This window comes from Thalassophryne amazonica, unplaced genomic scaffold (assembly GCF_902500255.1).
Source record: "Thalassophryne amazonica unplaced genomic scaffold, fThaAma1.1, whole genome shotgun sequence".
Classification (NCBI taxonomy): domain Eukaryota; kingdom Metazoa; phylum Chordata; class Actinopteri; order Batrachoidiformes; family Batrachoididae; genus Thalassophryne; species Thalassophryne amazonica.
The window spans coordinates 168,124-189,645 of record NW_022986260.1 but is presented as its reverse complement, the minus strand read 5'-3'; the positions used below and the strand labels follow the sequence as shown (position 1 = coordinate 189,645).

Genomic DNA, 21,522 nt, shown 5'->3' with positions numbered 1-21,522 from the left:
ATATGTGTGTTCCACCATATCAAAGGCCTTTAAAGCATCTAGAACTATCATGGCCATGTCAGGTGTTTCCTTTTTAGCATGTATAATATTTAATACCCTACGGATATTGTGGAAACCTTGTCTGCCCAATATAAAACCATTTTGGTCTGGCTCAACAATAGATGGCAAATGCTTCTCTAGTCGGCATGCAAGAACTTTGGCTATTATTTTGGCATCGTTATTGATCAAAGATATTGGGCGGTATGACTCACATTTTGTAGAAAGTTTGCCAGGTTTTAATATTAAGGTTATAAGTGCAGTCTTTAGTGTTGAGGGTAATTCACCTTTCTGATATAAGCTCTCTTGAGTTGTAGCAGCTAGAGCCATATATTCAGCCTCACACGTAGACAAAGCGACAGTGGGCTGTTTCTTAGACTTCCAGGAAACAACAGGCCCAGCCTCAGACAAACCAAAGCAGTAACCAGTAACACTGCGCCGGTCATTCTGGTCAGCCGCCCAGTCTGCATCACTATAGGCAACAAGGTTCAGGTTTACATTTTGCTTTTTATAGCACAGCTCCTGGTCCACAGTGCCTTTCAAATATCTCAAAACATGTTTAGCTGCCACCCAGTGTTGTTCTTTAGGTTCAGACAAGTATTGAGATAATTTGTTAACAACAAAACTCAGATCTGGTCGAGTAGATGTCATTTCATAAATCAAACTTCCAACCACTTGACGATATTTTTTAGGATCAGCAGGTAGACCATCATTGTCAAATGTAGTTTTCATTTCACACGGTGTTGACCTTGGCTTGTAGTGAGTCATGTCAAATCTGTCAAGAATTTTTGTGATATAACTCTTTTGATTCATTTTGACTTCCTCTTTTGTCTGGGCAAAATCAATGCCAAGGAAATGTCTAAGTTTCCCAAGATCTTTAATTTTGAATTTGCCCAACATTTCCTTCACTTCATTGAGCATTTCAACATCACTCGCTGCAACAAGAAGATCATCAACCCAAATAATCAACATGATTCTTTCATTTCCACCATTTTTACAGTAAACACAATAGTCAGCAATATTTTGAACAAAACCGTTTTCAACAAGAAAATCATGTAACATCTTATTCCAGTTTCGTCCTGACTGTTTCAAACCATACAGTGACTTATTGAGCTTACACACTAGTTTCTCTCCTGTTTTAGATTTAACCTCGAACCCTTCAGGCTGCTCCATGTAAATCTCACAGTCTGTAGGAGCATGGAGATATGCTGTTTTAACATCCATCTGATGTAGCTCTAAACTGTACTGTACTGCGAGCTGCATCAAAACACCAACAGAGGTCAAATCAGCAGTAGGTGAAAAGGTTTCATTGTAGTCTGATCCAGCCACTTGACTATAACCTTTTGCTACATATCTGGCTTTGTAAATGGTTTCCAACGGATTTCCTTTAATAGCATAAACCCATCTACCCCCCACTGCATGTTTACCCTCAGGTAAGGTTGTCCATTTCCTCTTTCATGGCTTTGGCCCACTGCTCTGATTTAGAATAGTTCAGAGCTTCTTTTGGGGTCTGGGGGACACCACAAGTCACACGGTAACAATAATCAATATTTGTGAATGCCTCATCACATTTGACCTCATAGTCATAGTCTGTATAATATTGAGGGGCTCTCCTCTCTCTCTTTGGATAACGAGCACTCTGACTGCTCTCACCGTCACAGTTTAAGTTTGTATCACACACCTCTACTTTCACTTCAAGTGGAATTGGTTTTGTCTCTTCCGGTTTTGGTTGTGGGATCTCCACCCTCTTTTTAGACTCAAAATGTTCATACATGTCATCATCTGTCTGAGTGTCACATTCAATAGAACGTTTTGTAACAAACTTCACCAGCCTATTTTTGGTTACTTTCCCTGTTTCTGGATGGAAGATAAGATATGCTGGACTGTTTTTATCCAACAAATATGCCTTTTTCACAGCGTGTGTCCAACTTTTTCTTATCATATTTATATGCATAACACTCTGAACCAAACACTCTCATTTTGGACAAGTCAGGCTTCTTTCCAGTTAACACAAAATATGGAGTTTGTCCAAGATGTCGATTATAGCATCTATTTCTGATAATGCCAGCTGTTTGTTCTGCATAAGTCCACATACTATACTTTGGTAAGGTAGTCTCAGTTAGCATGCACCTAGTCATTTCAGATAGAGTCCTCCAGGCTCTTTCAGCTGTCCCATTCTGATGGGGTGAATAAGGAGCTGAAGTTTCATGTTGAATGGCATTTTGACGTAGCAAAGACTGAAACACATTGGAGGTAAACTCAGTTCCATTGTCTGACCTTATACATTTAATTTTGCCATAAGGGGCTACATCAGCAATGAATCTTTCTGTAGCTGCAACAGTGTCACTTTTAGCTTTTAGGAAATAAGTGAACACAGCTCCAGAATAATCATCAGTAAAAGCTATAGCAAATTTGAAACCATCTTTTCCAGCTGGTTCTATAGGTCCAGCCAGGTCTGCGTGCACAAGCTCTAGAATGTCCTTAGCTTTTTCATTGGCATCTCTGTTTCTGCTCTGAGCAAATTTACCTTTAATGCACACTTCACATGTCATATTGGACTTTTCACTTTTAGTTGTAATTTTCATTCCTTCTGTCACATTTTCCAGCTTTAACACGTCGTCATAATTACAGTGTCCCAAAATTTCATTCCATGTTTGGATGTCATAACACACATTACATTTATCAGCCTCATTTTCAACAGTACTCATATGAATATCAAAACTCTTTTATGGATGAGCCGATTCTGTCCTTCCTTGAAGATGACTGTCGCTCCTTGTGCTGTAGCCGCTTTAACAGAAAAGATGTCCTGGGAAAATGATGGCACATAGAGCGCCTCCATCAGGAACACATCCACAACACGGCCTATACTGTCTCCAAGCGCACTTTGGCAGTGCCTTTCCTCTGCGTAATGCCGGCGGCACGATCTCCATCAGCCAACTCCAGAATATGGCTCTGAGCCTTGAAAGTTGGGTCATACTGCTCAAATCTCCCGATGTCAGTGATGATGTGCTTTGTCACTCCCGAGTCGACCATAAGACCCTTCGCCTTGACTCCTCCGACCGGGACGTCCTCCAGTTGGACCTTGAATACGTACCTATGGTCCTCCTCGTCCACCGCTCGTTTCACCTTATCCCGCTTTCTACACCGACAGTGTGCGTCTTTGTGCGTGGCGCTTTTGCAGAAGCTGCACCACTGCCTCGTCTCTCTGCGCTCTCCAGCAGCTGACGCACAGTCCGCGGCTTTATGGTCCTTCTGACCGCAGGTGTAACAGGTAAGCTTGACGCTCCAATTGTCTCTTCCTCTGACTTTCATGACACTGTCCTCTCCAGAGCCAGAAGCGCCAAACTTCTCTGTGCTCTCATAGCTCCTGCGTAATGTGTACAGAGAATGGTTTATACGCATCAGGCAGGCCTTTTAATACCATTGCCGTTAACAAACTGTCACTCAAGGTCTCTCCTGCATTACGCAGCGCTGTGATAGCAGTCTCTGCACGGATAATGTAGTCCGTGACACTTTCATTCACACCTTTTTGGAGAGATGTGAGCTCCGTGTACAGACTTATTACGCGCGGCTTTCCTTTCCCTGTGTAATGGTCACGGAGGATCTGCAGTGCCTTCCTGCCGTCATCAGCGGTGTCTCTCATTACAAGGGACAAACTTTTATCGTCCAACACCTGAATCAGAACTGCGTACGCCTCTTCATTCTTGCTGGTGTCTTCATCGGCATCTTCATCATCTGCCGCGGGGGGGTTCACTCAGAATGGTACGTTTGAGATCAAGCAGACGCAAGTGTGCCAAAAACTTGGTTTCCCACAGCTCATAATTCTTTTCATCTCCGTCAAAACATAAATGGTTCCATCGGCTCCCAAACTCTTTACTGGGCCCATAACCTGTTGGTTCAGCCATCACAGTAAGAGCTCGTGGAGTCGGACAGAGGACAAATGTAACGCAGAGACATGGATTTAGTTTGGCCTGCACGCGATCATTTTTGTGAATGAACTGCTGCCATTTATTGATTGCACACCGGTGTGTAGCCACGCCCACACTCACTGGGTCACAGGGTCAATGTTGTGTGGGCCGCTGAAGAGGAGGTACTGCTGGCCCACCACCACCAGAGGGCGCCCTGCCTGGAGTGCGGGCTCCAGGCACCAGAGGGCGCTGCCGCCGACGAGGGCTGCCAGGGTGACAGCTGTCACCCATTACTGGACACAGCTGACTGCACTCAGGACGGAGGTATATCAGCAGGACAGCGTCTCCACCTCAGTGCCGAGATATCGCCTTGAGATTAAGGTAACCTTCTCTGCAAGCTCATATTGAAGACTCTGATAAACCTTGGTAAACCTTTTCAGGACAGCTGACTACAGAAAGCTACTTGCTTGGATAAGTACTCACCTTTCCTGCTTCATTGTAACAAGAGGTGGAGGCGGCTTCTCCCCTCTCCGTCTACTGGGTGCTGTCGCATCCATACCTGTGTGTTTGTGCTCTTTCCCGCCAGCAGTACCGGATCCGACGAGCGGAGGCAGTGGCCACCTGGGAATTCGGGACTTGGCGGTTCCAGTACTTCTGGGGTTCGGTGGCAGAGGAAATCTGGGTGGTTCCGGTTCGACTAGGACGGACGCCTCCTACCTTCGAGCCTGCCCACACGACACCAGCAGATTTCGGCTTCAAACTCCAAATTATTAATTGTTGTATTGGTTGTGCTCTTTTCACAACAGTAAAACTTGTTATTCACCTTTCTCCATTGTCCGTTCATTGCGCCCCCTGTTGTGGGTCCGTGTACCTACACTTTCACAACAGGATATCTCGGCCAGCGTCATGGATCCCGAGGGGCGTCAACCGGCTGTTGAACGGCCAATGGAAGAACAGGGCGCATCGGCGGCTTCGGGAGGGGTAGTCGGTGAGTTGCAGCGGATCCTCACCGCTTTCACCACTCGGATCGATTTAATGACCGAGCAGCACGTTCTCCTAAACCGCAGGGTGGAGGCTCTCGCCGCACAAGTGGAAGCGCGCCCTCCGGGCGCCGCTGCGGCTCTCCCTCCCGAGGACCCTGCGCGTGAGAGTGACGTTCCACTGGTCGTTCAACGGTCCCTTCCTCCGTCCCCAGAAGCATACATAAGCCCTCCAGAACCGTACGGAGGCTGTGTGGAGACGTGCGCGGATTTTTTGATGCAATGTTCGCTCGTGTTCGCACAGCGTCCCGTGATGTACGCGACTGACGCTAGCAAAGTAGCTTATGTCATAAACCTGCTTCGCGGGGAGGCACGCGCTTGGGCTACAGCGCTCTGGGAGCAGAACTCACGGCTCCTTCATTCATACGATGGGTTTGTACGGGAGCTCAGAACGGTGTTCGATCATCCCAACAGAGGCGAGTCCGCTTCAACCGCACTACTGTCCATACGACAGGGGCGTCGGAGCGCAGCTGCCTATGCAGTCGCCTTCCGCATCGCGGCGGCGAGATCCGGCTGGAATAGCACTGCCCTCCGCGCTGCCTTTGTAAACGGACTGTCTCTGGTCCTAAAAGAGCACCTGGTGGCTAAGGACGAACCGCGGGATTTAGATGGGCTCATCGATCTAGTTATACGACTCGACAACCGGTTAGAAGAACGCCGCCGGGAACGAGGCGAAGGGCGTGGCCAGGCACGCGTCGTCCCTCTCCCTTCCGGGTCCGATCGAGCTGCGCCCTCCCCACGCTCCTCTGTTCCTGCGCTCCGTGGGGTCACAGCTCCCCCTACTGACGAAGCTAGGGACACGAGTAGGGCAACATTTAGGGCACCAGATGCACAAAGGAGATGGACCCACGGAGCGTGTCTTGTTTGTGGTTCAATAGAGCACCATGTGAGAGACTGCCCCGAGCGGTCAAACGCCAAACGCCCGCCCTTAGAGACTGGGTCAGGGGTGGGCCAAAACATTCACGTGGGACATACCCACATTGCTACACGACTCCCAGTCACGATCCTGTTTGAGGATTCAACCCTGAAGGCCCCAGCACTGGTGGACACGGGCTCTGAGGGGAATCTGCTAGACAGTAGATGGGCCAGGGAGATAGGGCTCCCTCTGGTGGCTCTTACCTCGCCTGTGCAGGTTCGAGCACTAGATGGCTCCCTACTCCCACCAATCACACACAAGACACCTCCAGTAACTCTGGTGGTGTCAGGCAACCACCGGGAGGTGATCGAGTTCTTCGTGACTCAGGCCACCTCCCGTGTGGTTTTAGGATTTCCATGGATGCTCAAGCACAATCCCCGGATTGATTGGCCGTCCGGGGTGGTGGTTCAGTGGAGCGAAACCTGCCATCGGGAGTGTCTCGGTTCCTCGGTTCCTCCCGGCTCCCAAGCTAAGGAGGAGGTCCGAGTCCCGCCCAATCTGAAGGCGGTGCCAGCGGAGTACCATGACCTCGCTGATGTGTTCAGCAAGGATCTGGCTCTCACGCTTCCTCCTCACCGCCCATACGATTGTGCCATTGATTTGGTTCCAGGCAGTGAGTTCCCGTCCAGTAGGCTGTACAACCTCTCACGGCCGGAGCGCGAATCAATGGAGACCTACATCCGGGACTCATTAGCTGCCGGGTTGATCCGGAATTCCACCTCTCCGATGGGTGCTGGTTTCTTTTTTGTGGGTAAAAAGGATGGCGGGCTTCGTCCATGCATTGATTATAGGGGGTTGAACGAAATCACGGTTCGCAATCGATACCCGTTGCCCCTGTTGGATTCGGTGTTCACCCCCTTGCATGGAGCCAATATCTTCACCAAACTTGATCTTAGGAATGCCTATCATTTGGTTCGGATCCGGAAGGGAGACGAATGGAAGACGGCATTTAACACCCCGTTGGGCCATTTTGAGTACCTGGTCATGCCGTTTGGTCTCACTAACGCTCCCGCGACCTTCCAAGCATTGGTAAACGATGTCCTGCGGGACTTCCTGCACCGGTACGTCTTCGTGTATCTGGATGATATACTCATCTTTTCCCCGGATCCTGAGACTCATGTCCGGCATGTCCGTCAGGTCCTGCAGCGGTTGTTGGAGAACCGCCTGTTTGTGAAGGGCGAGAAGTGTGAGTTCCACCGCACTTCTTTGTCCTTCCTGGGGTTCATCATCTCCTCTAACTCCGTCGCCCCGGACCCGGCCAAGGTTGCGGCGGTGAGAGATTGGCCCCAACCTACAAGCCGTAGGAAGCTGCAACAGTTCCTCGGTTTTGCTAATTTTTATAGGAGGTTCATTAAGGGCTACAGTCAGGTAGTTAGCCCCCTGACAGCCCTGACCTCTCCAAAAGTTCCCTTCACCTGGTCGGACCGGTGCGAGGCCGCGTTCAAGGAGTTGAAACGGCGCTTCTCGTCTGCACCAGTTCTGGTGCAGCCCGATCCTAGCCGCCAGTTAGTGGTTGAAGTGGATGCCTCGGACTCAGGGATAGGAGCGGTGCTCTCCCAGAGCGGGAAGACCGATAAGGTCCTTCACCCGTGTGCCTATTTTTCTCGCAGGTTGACCCCCGCTGAACGGAATTATGACGTCGGCAATCGGGAACTCCTTGCTGTGAAAGAGGCCCTCGAAGAGTGGAGACATCTGTTGGAGGGAACAGCCGTGCCATTCACGGTTTTCACTGACCATCGGAACCTGGAGTACATCAGAACCGCCAAGCGTCTGAACCCCAGGCAAGCCCGCTGGTCACTGTTCTTTGGCCGTTTTGACTTCCGGATTACCTACCGTCCCGGGACCAAGAATCAGAGATCGGATGCATTGTCCCGGGTGCACGAAGATGAGGTCAAAACGGAACCGTCGGATCCCCCGGATCCCATCATCCCGGAGTCCGCTATCGTGGCCGCCCTCACCTGGGACGTGGAGAAGACCGTCCGGGAGGCCCTGACCCGTGTCCCGGACCCCGGAAACGGACCAAAAAACAGACTATACGTCCCACCAGAGGCTAGAGCTGCAGTCCTGGACTTCTGTCACGGTTCTAAGCTCTCCTGTCACCCAGGGGTGCGAAGGACCGTGGCAGTCGTCCGGCAACGCTTCTGGTGGGCATCCCTGGAGACCGACATCCGGGACTACGTCCAGGCCTGTACCACCTGCGCCAGGGGCAAGGCCGATCACAGGAAGACCTCAGGGCAGCTACAGCCGTTGCCCGTGCCTCATCGCCCCTGGTCCCACATCGGCCTGGACTTCGTCACGGGTCTCCCGCCGTCCCAGGGAAACACCGTCGTCTTCACGATAGTGGACCGTTTCTCCAAGGCGGCCCACTTCGTGGCCCTCCCGAAGCTCCCTACGGCCCAGGAGACAGCGGACCTCCTGGTCCACCACGTCGTCCGTCTGCATGGCATACCATCAGACATCGTCTCCGATCGCGGTCCCCAGTTCACCTCACATGTCTGGAGGAGCTTCTGCCGGGAACTGGGGGCCTCGGTCAGCCTTTCGTCCGGGTACCACCCCCAGACCAACGGGCAAGCAGAGCGGGCCAACCAAGAATTGGAGCAGACACTACGCTGTGTGACAGCCGCGCACCCGACGGCCTGGAGTACCCACCTGGCCTGGATCGAGTACGCCCACAACAGCCAAGTGTCATCAGCCACCGGCCTCTCCCCGTTTGAGGTGTGCTTGGGGTATCAGCCCCCCTTGTTTCCGGTGGTCGAGGGAGAGGTCGGTGTGCCCTCGGTCCAGGCCCACCTACGGAAGTGCCGTCGGGTGTGGCGTGCTGCCCGCTCTGCTTTGTTGAAGGCCCGGACGAGGGCGAAGAAACATGCAGACCGGCGGCGGGCCCCGGCCCCCACGTATCGTCCTGGGCAGGAAGTGTGGTTGTCCACCAAGGACATTCCCCTTCAAGTGGACTCCCCCAAGCTCCAAGAACGATACATCGGTCCCTTCAAAGTCCTCAAAGTCATCAATCCCGCCGCAGTGAGGCTTCAGCTTCCGGCCTCACTGCGGATTCACCCAGTGTTTCACGTCTCCCGGATAAAACCCCATCACACCTCACCCCTCTGCACCCCGGGTCCGGCACCACCTCCTGCCCGGATCATCGACGGGGAACCGGCTTGGACCGTGCGCCGGCTCCTCGATGTCCGTCGAATGGGCCGGGGTTTTCAGTACCTGGTGGACTGGGAGGGGTACGGCCCCGAGGAGCGCTCCTGGGTGAAGAAGGGCTTCATCCTGGACCCGGCCCTCCTGGCCGACTTCTACCGACGCCATCCGGACAAGCCCGGTCGTGCGCCAGGAGGCGCCCGTTGAGGGGGGGGTCCTGTTGTGTGGGCCGCTGAAGAGGAGGTACTGCTGGCCCACCACCACCAGAGGGCGCCCTGCCTGGAGTGCGGGCTCCAGGCACCAGAGGGCGCTGCCGCCGACGAGGGCTGCCAGGGTGACAGCTGTCACCCATTACTGGACACAGCTGACTGCACTCAGGACGGAGGTATATCAGCAGGACAGCGTCTCCACCTCAGTGCCGAGATATCGCCTTGAGATTAAGGTAACCTTCTCTGCAAGCTCATATTGAAGACTCTGATAAACCTTGGTAAACCTTTTCAGGACAGCTGACTACAGAAAGCTACTTGCTTGGATAAGTACTCACCTTTCCTGCTTCATTGTAACAAGAGGTGGAGGCGGCTTCTCCCCTCTCCGTCTACTGGGTGCTGTCGCATCCATACCTGTGTGTTTGTGCTCTTTCCCGCCAGCAGTACCGGATCCGACGAGCGGAGGCAGTGGCCACCTGGGAATTCGGGACTTGGCGGTTCCAGTACTTCTGGGGTTCGGTGGCAGAGGAAATCTGGGTGGTTCCGGTTCGACTAGGACGGACGCCTCCTACCTTCGAGCCTGCCCACACGACACCAGCAGATTTCGGCTTCAAACTCCAAATTATTAATTGTTGTATTGGTTATGCTCTTTTCACAACAGTAAAACTTGTTATTCACCTTTCTCCATTGTCCGTTCATTGCGCCCCCTGTTGTGGGTCCGTGTACCTACACTTTCACAACAGTCAATTAGGGACATGATATATCAACAAGAACATCTGAGACTATTTCTCTTCCTACTTACAGAACAAAAGAGGCACAGCCATGTTTATATGTAAGAACCTCCCATTTATTTTAGAAAATGAGGAAAAGGATGCAGAGGGTCCATATATCTTAAACAGCATGTTGCTATTCTCAATGCGTACGCCCCAAACCACGATACGCCTAAATTTATCTCACATATTACTCTAATCTTTAATAATTATTGTAAAGGCCTCTGTTTTTTGGCTGGAGATTTTAATTGATCCTCCTCTGTCAGAATCTCACACCCATGATCACCCAGTCTCCTTAATGGTTTGTGCGCAGACACCAAGCTAATAGATATGTAGCGGGAAATTAACCCTAAAGTGACAGACTCTACATTTTATTCACACCCTCACAACTCACACTCCAGACTTGACTATTTTTCATCTCTAAACGGTTCCTGCACTCAGTCCAGCCCGGCCACATAGACTCTGTTGTACTATCCGATCTGTGTCTGTGCATTTACAGACCGACCCAACACTGTCATCCTATAGGTTTTCTTCACCAGCTGATTTCACTGATTAACTGATTCCACCTGCTCAGTGATGTTAATCAGTGAAATGACCTGCCGGAGTGGGTGGATGCAAAGAAACCTGCACCCTCTCGGCCCTTTCTGGAACGAGTTGAATACCCCTGCAATAGGCCTATCGGTTTACTTACTGTAGACTATAAAATAGTTACAAAGGTACTGGCTCACACACTTGAGAAAAATTTTCCCTAAAGTTATAAACCCAGGCCAGGTAGGATTTGTGAAATCAAGGCATAGTGTGGATAACGTACGACGTGCTCTTCATATCAAACATTATATCAATGCTAATAAAACCCCAGCATTTATAAGGCTTTTGACCAAATTGAATGTTTTTTTTTGTTGTTGTTGTTTTCAGCACTGAATAAATTTGGCTTTGGCTCTAACTTCTTTAATGTGATTAAATCCTTTACTCAGGCCCAATAGCCAGGATCAACACTAATGGTCTGGTATCTGAAGGTTTTTTGGTGCATAGGGGCTGTAGACAGGGATGCCCTGCATCACCTCTGTTGTTTACACTGTTTATTGAACCTTTAGCTGAAGCAGTAATGTCTGACCCCAATATTACAGGGACTACAAGAAAGAAGAAAAATCACGTAATTTCCCTTTTTGCTGATGATGTTCTGTTGTATTTACTGAACCCTGAAAAGTCCATTCCAACTGTTTTGAACTGTATAGCCTTATTTGGCACCTTGTCAGCTTATAAAATAAACTTAGGTAAATCAGTTACTTTGCCATTAAACATTCCTAGGGACAGGCCAGGACAATCTCCTTTAAAGGTGTCAGAAAAGGGTCTCAGTTATTTGGGTGTTATTTATACTCAACAAAAATATAAATGCAACACTTTTGGTTTTGCTCCCATTTTGTATGAGATGAACTCAAAGATCTAAAACTTTTTCCACATACACAATATCACCATTTCCCTCAAATATTGTTCACAAACCAGTCTAAATCTGTGATAGTGAGCACTTCTCCTTTGCTGAGATAATCCATCCCACCTCACAGGTGTGCCATATCAGGATGCTGATTAGACACCATGATTAGTGCACAGGTGTGCCTTAGACTGCCCACTATAAAAGGCCACTCTGAAAGGTGCAGTTTTGTTTTATTGGGGGGGGGGGATACCAGTCAGTATCTGGTGTGACCACCATTTGCCTCATGCAGTGCAACACATCTCCTTCGCATCATCTGTGAAGAGAACACCTCTCCAACGTGCCAAACGCCAGCGAATGTGAGCATTTGCCCACTCAAGTCGGTTACGACGACGAACTGGAGTCAGGTCGAGACCCCGATGAGGACGACGAGCATGCAGATGAGCTTCCCTGAGACGGTTTCTGACAGTTTGTGCAAAATTCTTTGGTTATGCAAACCGATTGTTCCAGCAGCTGTCCGAGTGGCTGGTCTCAGACGATCTTGGAGGTGAACATGCTGGATGTGGAGGTCCTGGGCTGGTGTGGTTACACGTGGTCTGCGGTTGTGAGGCTGGTTGGATGTACTGCCAGATTCTCTGAAACGCCTTTGGAGACGGCTTATGGTAGAGAAATGAACATTCAATACACGAGCAACAGCTCTGGTTGACATTCCTGCTGTCAGCATGCCAATTGCACGCTCCCTCAAATCTTGCGACATCTGTGGCATTGTGCTGTGTGATAAAACTGCACCTTTCAGAGTGGCCTTTTATTGTGGGCAGTCTAAGGCACACCTGTGCACTAATCATGGTGTCTAATCAGCATCTTGATATGGCACACCTGTGAGGTGGGATGGATTATCTCAGCAAAGGAGAAGTGCTCACTATCACAGATTTAGACTGGTTTGTGAACAATATTTGAGGGAAATGGTGATATTGTGTATGTGGAAAAAGTTTTAGATCTTTGAGTTCATCTCATACAAAATGGGAGCAAAACCAAAAGTGTTGCGTTTATATTTTTGTTGAGTGTATTATTTGCAATAAGCTTCTTTTGATTGGCCTAAACCTTGAGTGTTATCTGACAGACTTATTTAATCAATCAGTCAGCATTTATTTATAAAGCACTTTACAGCAGCCAAACGGTGCTTGTCGTGGCCCTGCAGGGGCGGGTCCTCCTGCAGGCAGAGGCGGGGACATGTTTGATTGAAGTCATCTGGGGCTCTTTATATAAGCAGGGCTCCAGCAACACACTTTCTCTCTGCTGGCCCACAGCTAACACCCTTTTGTTCAGTTTTGTTGGTTTTGGTTACACATTCAAACATCTTTGCACATACATCTTCACACACCCATGTACTGCATACATTTAACACCTCATTATCTTTATTTCTATTTAAAGCTATTTATTATTTACAATAAACTTCTTTTGATTGGTCTAAACCTCCCCTCATTTGTTGTTGCAAGCTAGAAGACAGCTTGTGACAAATGGTGGCTCGTTCTAATTGGCTTGTTAGATTTGAGATGTGTTTGGTTCAGTTGACATGTTTTGTTAAGTTTGGATAAGTTTGCCAATTTTGTTGAGGGGATGTGTGGTTAGGCCATTGTTTGGTGGGCAGCAGTAGAGCATTTCTTCCCTTTTGGTTAGGTTTTTGCTAATTTTGTTTGTGACTCACCTTGGGCCTTTGCTGGGTTTGTGTCCAGGTGGGAGTCCTCCTTTTTTTAGGTTTATCAGTTAAGTGTCCATATGAGACTTGTGGTGTTTTCGTTTTAAGCGGCAGTGAGCGTGGGTGGAGCTTCCCTTTTCCACAACGTCGGCTTGGGAGCACTTCCATGGCTGCTGAAGAAGGCCAGTTTGGTTACTTTTTTTACTCCACTGGTTTCATGTGCATAATACCCCATCATATGTGACTGCACGAAGACTAGGGAGCAATTAGGTAGCTGTTTTTGAGAATAGTGGCGAGTGTCTCCTGTCCTAAACCCAGATTGGTAGCAGTTGAGCTACTTTTTGTGTTTGGTTGCTAGTCTGTCGAGATTCTGGCGGTGAGAGGACGATCGGCATCTGTCGAAATTCTGGCAGTGAGAGGACGGTTGGCACCTCAAGATTCCAGCGGTAAGAGGATGGTCAGCGTCTGTCGAGATTCTGTCAGTGAGAGGACGGTCGGCGTCTGTCGAGATTCTGGCGGTGAGAGGACGGTCGGCGTCTGTCGAGATTCTGGCGGTGAGAGGACGGTCGGCGTCTGTCGAAATTCGGGCGGTGAGAGGACAGTCGGCGTCTGTCGAGATTCGGTTGGTGTGGGCCCGGCTAATGGTTAACTTGGCAAAGTGTGAGTTTGCTAAAGCCACTGTGACTTACCTTGGAGAACTTGTTGGTCAGGGTTTTGTACGTCCTGTGGAAGCAAAAATGGAGGCTGTGAAGCAGTTTCTGCAGCCAACCACAAAGAAAGAACTGATGCGCTTACTGGGAATGGCAGGGTGCTAGTGTGCTTTTTGTAAAACGCCTCGGTAGTAGTGTCAGTGGGGACACCACAACCTGTTGAAGGCCAAGGTTGAGTTTGTTTGGTCCACCCAGTGTAACGAGGCAATTGGAGCGGTAAAAGCTCTTTTGTGTTCAGCTCCTGTGTTGGTAGCACCACGGGTTGGGCAGCCCTTTAAATTGCATGTAGATGCTCGTCAGATAGGGGCTGGAGCTGTGTTAGTGTTGAGGTCTATGTGGCTCTGGACAGACCCCACTGACCGTCTTTACTGTCCATAATTTGTTGATGCTTTGTCCTGTGCTCCTGTACAGTAATGTCTGTTCTTGTGCCTCTAGGTCTCCGGGATGGCTGTCCACTCTCTCCTGCTCTTAAACTGCTTTCTAGTTGTTAAAGTTCCTGAGTGGGATGGGGGGGAGATGGTTACAGGGGTATAAGGTCAACTTTCTGAGTTTGGACGGGGTGGGTTTTTTGGGGAATTTTTAATTGGGCCATGAGGTTTGAGGGTGGGACCCTTGTTTTAAGGGGGAGGTGTCATGGCCCTGCAACACACTTTCTGCTGGCCCACAGGAACACCCTTAAAAAAAAAAAAAAAAACTTTTTATTGAAGAATTTTAACATTTTTACAAAAACAGAAATAGGAACATGGACAGGGTGGGGGCACCTTTTAACATAGTATCGTCTTTTTTTAACATAATATCATCATCAATAACAGCAGTCATCGATATTTAAACAGCAGCATTACGTAAAGTCAGATCTTATAGGCTTGACATATTCTGTCCATTTAGACCAGATTCTATAAAATTTGCAATTTTAGTTGAAGAGACACTTTTCCATTCTGTAAATTTTTTGTGTAATGTCGATCCAGTCCTTATTTCTTGGTGGGTCAGGTTTGGGCCATCTTCTGGTAATAGCTTTCTTACTTGCTTTTAGAAGGATATAAAGCAGTTTCTTGTCTCTATTGTTCAGGCCGTCCAGTTCTATGATAAGCCTGGGTCCCACCGAATAATGAAGGATGAATAATGAGCCACGCATGGGTGTGTCAGCGATTAATCGAAGAATGACCCACGTTTTCATCTGTCACATATCCACTATGAAGGTGCCTCTCTGTACCCCACATGTGCCACGTAGACGCCTCTAGTGAGCCACGACTGACCAGCCATTAGAGCCTCGAAAGGCTCGCATCAGCCACACTAAGCCATGTAGTGCTGTGATAGCACCATAACGTGATGTTGGCGCACGTTTAGGCATGAGTTTGGTCCAAACCTCCAGCCCCCCACACCTGGTCCCTTTAAAGTGTGGGTTTTCAATTCACAGGTTCACAGCAGGATTTAAAGATGTCACATTTTTTAAATGCAGTCCAAAAATAGACGCTCCAGTACAGTCCCGCAGTTGGGCGCTGTGCGCCAGGCTGCTTTCCATCTGTAATGCACCAGACGAGCTAGAACTGAACCACGGATTGCTGGAGAGCCGCCTTTGTGCTCCTTGCTGGCTCCGCGGCTCGCTGGCTTTTTCTTCTGCGGCTTTAAACACACACACCATGATCCCGCTATAAACTTTATGTCTCACTGGCTTCCTTTCCATCCGTGGCTTGCCGGCTTTATTTTTTCCCTGACTTTAAACACAGTCATTTTTACACTGTGATCCCACTTTTAACTTTGTGTTCGTCCGTTTATTTCTGCAAAATCGCTCTTTTGCGCGCAATGCCGTTCTGCATGCAGAATGAGGTGGCCGCTTAAATTATATACACCTGTTGATCACTTTCAATATATATATGTGTGTGTGTGTGTATATTTCTTTATTTCTTCCGCAGCTTACAAGTCACCGTGATACAACTTTTAACTTTGTGTTATGTCTTCAAAATCAGTCTTTTGCACTTCTCCTGTGTTGCTGCACAGCTCTGCTCTGCTTTTAGCGGCTTCACTGGAGTTATTTCTTCCACAGCTTTAAACACATCCACTTTCACACAGTCATCCAAATTTTAACTTTGTGTTCGTCCAATATTGACTGAAAAATCACTCTTTTGCGAGCTGGTGTTCTGCCTAAATGCTCCTTTGGAGCGTGGTGATGAGTCAGTGCGTCAGTGCGCACACACAGCGGAGCTCATGTGATCCATTAACAACATATTAAATCAACTATAGACATACGTTTACAGCTAGGAACTGTTTTATCAAGCTATGAAAACATTAAAAATAGTTACCTTAAGCTGTTCAAAATACATTCCACATGGAGCAGGAAAGAGAGAGAGAAAAGTGTCCACATGAAACAGTCCTCTGTGATTCCAGACGTGATTAGAGGTGTTTTCAGCGTCCAAGGTTTGGCAGAAAATGATTAATCTGCTACAAAACAATTATTTTATATACACCGTCCAGCACACAGAGCAGGTGGAATTGTGTGTACAAGAGGGCAGCCGCTCCAAAAACAGACTCTCAGGTCCTGTGTAGCTGCCAGGTGCACAGATAATGGACTTTTAACAGACTCGTAAGCACCACATACACGCCTCTAAAACCTCATACACAAACTGCGCCACGCTGTTGTTGCTAAATTTTGAACTTCTTGAATTTAGCACCACGCTCAGAGAGGAGCCTGGTTAACTGAAGATAATGTGTCTAAGAGCCACTCAGAGCCAGAGAACTCCCACGATAGTTGAAGAAACCCTCTGGTAGCAAAAAAAAAAACATGCTGCGTGGCTCCTTCTTCATCCTTCATTATTCGGTGGGAACCAGGCTTTACCAAGATACACAGTTTCAAGTGAAATGGGGAAAACAATGGAGAACACTTTTGTATGTGCTGGTCAGTGATGGGCACAGTTTCGATAATCCGATAACAGATAATTATCGAAGATAATGTTTTCATTATCGGATTATGTTTTTAGATAACTTTAAAAACCATTATCGGACTAATTATCTTCCGATAAATTGTCATCCGATAACTTTTAGACCGATAACGTAATAAACCAAGCTGAACAGCGGCAAACATTTTTAAAATTTAAAATCAGTTGAGACCTACCTGTTAAAAGTTTCCTAAGAGAAGTATAGTTCTACCCTCTGCAAACAGAAGAGAGCTGCTTTCAGAAGAAACCACTCTATCCTCTGCAGGCAAAGGAGAACTGGTCACAAAAAAAAAAAATAATAATTTTCTTTAACACCATACTGATACGCTGGCAATATCACCCAAGTCATCCAGAGGCACACATTGCTAATTTTTAAGGTTTTGTGAGCACATGCTGTGCCCAGCAGTGCATTATGGGTAGGATAGGGTAATCTCAGTACATTCACGACAGGACAAATGCATTTCAGACACTCTGTTCAGGGTCCACGGACAACAGCATTAAACTCTAGTGCCTAAAACTCTCGTGAATATATTCTCTGGGTTTATAGACGTTGTTGTATTTGCATTTGTTAAATTCCACGCATCTTAAATGTAGCAGACACGGATTATCTGGAATTTTGTTTTGGCAAGTTTTCACGGTCTCTACTGCTATCTACTGGCCAGTAGTGTTCATGGCAGTATTTGCCCTAAGTACTAAGCATCTGGGCACCAGTAGATGGCAGTGTTCTACTTATTTTGACCCCGGTTGTATCAGATGGTTGTCAAATCAACTTTTTGGCTTTGCAAATGGCTTTTTTTTTTTTTTTACAAATTAAGTTTAAAAACAAAACAACAACAACAAAAAACATTACAAGACAGCTCTGCGGTGTTTGCACATGCACAGTGCGAGAGGTTGGATGCATGTAGCTCTTCAGCAGCAGGATACAGAATAATATCAAACAGGTTGGAGTTTAATTCGACCATACAATCAGCGATCAGGAGGTGGTCGTGAGATGTTGAACGCAGCTTGTTACTCCATGTACACTACACGATGCAGGACGCGCTATTAACCTGAAACTCGGTCCAAAAAAATTCTCAAACGAATGAAAAATCATCTGGACAAGGGCCAAAACTCGCACAGTGTAAAGCCAACATTTATGTGTCAAGACAATATTGAGTGCACGTTTTACAACATCATAAAACGTGTGCACGGCACTAATAAAATGAGCGCACATTCTCTCCACATGCAAAACATTTTGCGATGACACTTCCATAAAATTTTTACAGGCTCCGTAAAAATGCCTGTTTTTACAAATAAAAAAAGGAATATTTTACAAAAGCACATTTATCTATAAACACCAACACATGACACATGTCACATTAACGTGTTGGTTTACATAATGAATGACTGAACCAATCAGTGTTTAGCAGAGGCACTTTTTCCCGGAATCCTTTGCGATCTGTCTATGTTTGTTACAAAACCTCAGAATTAGTGCATTATTCAACATTAAAAGATATATGCTATATTTTAACTTTGTACAAATGACAGAACTGACATTAATGGAGTTATTCTATCAGTATTCACACCAAACCAAAAGTCAGCATGAATTTATTTTCCAAGACCTCCGCCTGACCGGAGCGTGATTGGTAGAGAGCTGGGCTTTGTGGCTGCTCTCACGGTGCTTCAGTGCTGTAGCCATGTAGCTTCCAGAAGGGGGCAGCATGTTCAAACATAGAAGTACTGGCTCATTGTTTGTGTCTGTTGTCGCGTTTGATGCTTCCAAAAGCGATCGTGGTGTTAAAACTCAAATTCAGCTTGTTAGTAGTTGCAAATATACCAGAGACAATACTGGAATTTATCGGTTATCTGTAACTTCCGATACATTTTTGGGTGGTTCATTGGTTTATCTTTATCAAAGATAACTTTTCAGTTATCTGATTATCTGTTATTGAAGTTCATTTTTTGGTTATCTGTGCCCACCACTGGTGCTGATGGATCTCAAACCAATAATCATGAAGAATTTGACAGTTCCAAAAACATGATAGTGGTGAGCTCCTTCAATGCCACACCTCCAACAGGCATCTCCAGCTCCCTGGTATTTTTTTCTGGGCAGTTGTCATAAAATAATGCATAATATTTTTCCAACAGAATTCATGCCAGATATTCAAACCAGTGGATTTTACAAACGTGCTCCCAGTTCTCCTCAGTTACAGTAAAACCCTCTTCTTTTTCTCATTTTTCTTTCACATAATATGTGCTGTACCCCACAGCATGATGTTGTATAATTTGGAGATGATTTTGGAGGGAAATGCTGATTTTGTTAGTGATATTGTTGGGAAGGTGTCGTAGCATGGACCCACAACAGGGGGCGCAAATGAACGGACAATGAGTAAGCCAAAAGGTAACAATTTAATGTTGTGACAATACACAACTAAACACACAAAATCTGCAAAGTCAATTAACACCAGGTGACGTGTGGGCAGGCTCGAAGATAGGAGACCCCGATGAGAGAGAGGCCGCGTCCCACGCGGCTTCCACCACCAACGGCCTGAAGAACACCGGAGCCGCCAAGTCCCGAATCCCCAGGTGACCTCTGTCTTCGACTGTCGACCCTGGTACTGCTGGCAAAAAGCAGAAACAAGATGAATGAGTGTAAGTCTGTACACTCAGTGGTCCTCGGTCTGTACACCGTTAGGAGGGGGAACCTCCACCTCCGAATCACACACTCGTGCAACTCTTGTGTAACCACTTATCTGTCCAGAGAGTAAGGCGCAGTCGTCGTCATTACGCCAAACGCCGAAGTCCCAGATAAGGCTCCGTCCACAAGAATAGGGCTGCAAATGAGAACTGGATTATAACACAATGTGTCAGTAGCAGAGAACGTACCTCTCGGTAGTCGATTTCTCGGCGGGGAGGTGGAGTTGCAGTCCGGCTTAAGTGGTGGTGTAGATGAGTGACAGCTGGTGTGATGAGTGACAGCTGTCACTTCCTCTGGGTCTGGCGCCCTCTCGTGCTTGGAGCCCGCACTCCAAGCAGAGCGCCCTCTGGTGGTAGTGGGCCAGCAGTACCTCCTCTTCAGCGGCCCACACAACAGATATATAGATGTTTGAATAAGCCCTTGATCAGATGAAGGTATTATTATATTCTGGTTGAAATAGTGCCTGACCTGCAGGAATCTGAAAAATCTTCAGAGCCCAACCCGTGTTTGTGCTTCAGAATGTCAAAAGTTTGGAACGCCCCCTTGTGAGTAAATGAACTGTAGTAAGTTAATCCTTTAGAAATCCATGTTTTGAATCGATCATCAGATTTGTTGGGAGTGAAAGCTGTGTGATATGCACACCATCGTAGAGTTTTAGATTCCTCCTCCAAGCCACTGAGTTTAATTATTTCATTCCAGCTTGTTATTGTTGTGTATAATATGTACTCTATACGATAGCTACTCATATGAGAGGCTGAGTTTAGATTGCAGTTTTGTATCTCCTATAAAGGCTTTAAGTGACGTCCCTTCAATTGTTGTCTCTTCTAGATCTTTCCACCCTGCTGTGTAAACCGGAGAGCACATACACATCAGAGGTCTCCACTGGACAGAGTAACAGTATTCTCGTAGGTGTGGGAGACTCACACCAGCCCTTTCCTTCTTTATTTTTAAAGTTTTAAATTTAACTCTGTTACCCTTCCATAGAAACCTTGATAAAGTTTTGTCCCATTCTACAAATTGTTTCTGGGGGATAGAGAACGCAAACATTGGAATAAATATAAGATTCGAGGAAGGATGTTCATTCTGATAGAATCAATTCGAGAGTACAGATTCAAGAAGGGAATGTTATTCCACCTGTCCAAGTCAGATTTTATTTTTGTATTCAGTGGTCCATAATTGACATTATACATTTTTGTGAGGTCTCTCTGTAACAAAATCCCTGAGTATTTGATGGATTCTGCATCCCATTTCCATTTGAAGTGGTCTGTAATGTTTTGGGGAGGATTGTAATTTAAAGTTAGGACTTGAGTTTTGTTTGCTGATTTTGTAACCTGAAAAAGTGTCAAAGTCTTCAAACAACTGCATCATTTTTGGTGAAGTCTGGGTAGGATTAGACATGGTTAGTAATAGATCATCAGCAAACAAGGCCAGTTTCTGTTCTTTTCCTGCCGGGGTTACTCCTGAAATATCTGGTCTTTGTCTGATCCATTGACCAAGTGGTTCCATATATAAGGAGTGCAGATAAATTCCACCCTTGTCTCCTTCCTCTTTCCAGTGCTGTTAACTCAGTGAGATCTCCATTAATCTTAATTCTAGCCACTGGGTTGTTGTATAACCCTGCAGTTATTTCAATCATAGGTTTGTGGAAGCCAGATTTATTTAACACTGTGAATAGAAAGGACCACCTCACCGAGTGAAACGCCTTTTCTGCATCGAAGCTCATCAGCAGGCTTGTTTTTCCTGTATTGCGTGTTGCATTACATGTAACACTCTCTTTATGCAGTCCTGGGCCTGTCTTTGTTTAATGAATCCAGTCCGGTCTTTATGTATCAAAAGTGGTAAAATAATTTCCAGTCTTCTTGATATGATGGATGCAAACAGTATTTAGTCAACATTTCGGACACTAATCGGGTGATAATTATTACATTGTCGTCTGTCCTTTCCTTCCTTTGGGATAATGGAAATTATTGCATCATTCCATGAAGGAGGGACTGTTTTCTTTTGCATCACCCAATTAAACATCCTCAGTAAGGTTGGGGTCAGTCAATTCTCCATTACCTGAC

General features: G+C 47.0%; 1 protein-coding gene across 1 annotated transcript in view; it reads left to right on the top strand.

Moving 5' to 3' along the window:
- The window catches only part of trim37 (tripartite motif containing 37), a 405,219-nt gene that overhangs the window by 227,700 nt on the left and 155,997 nt on the right, over nt 1–21,522 (top strand). The gene's annotated exons all lie outside the window — the stretch shown is intronic.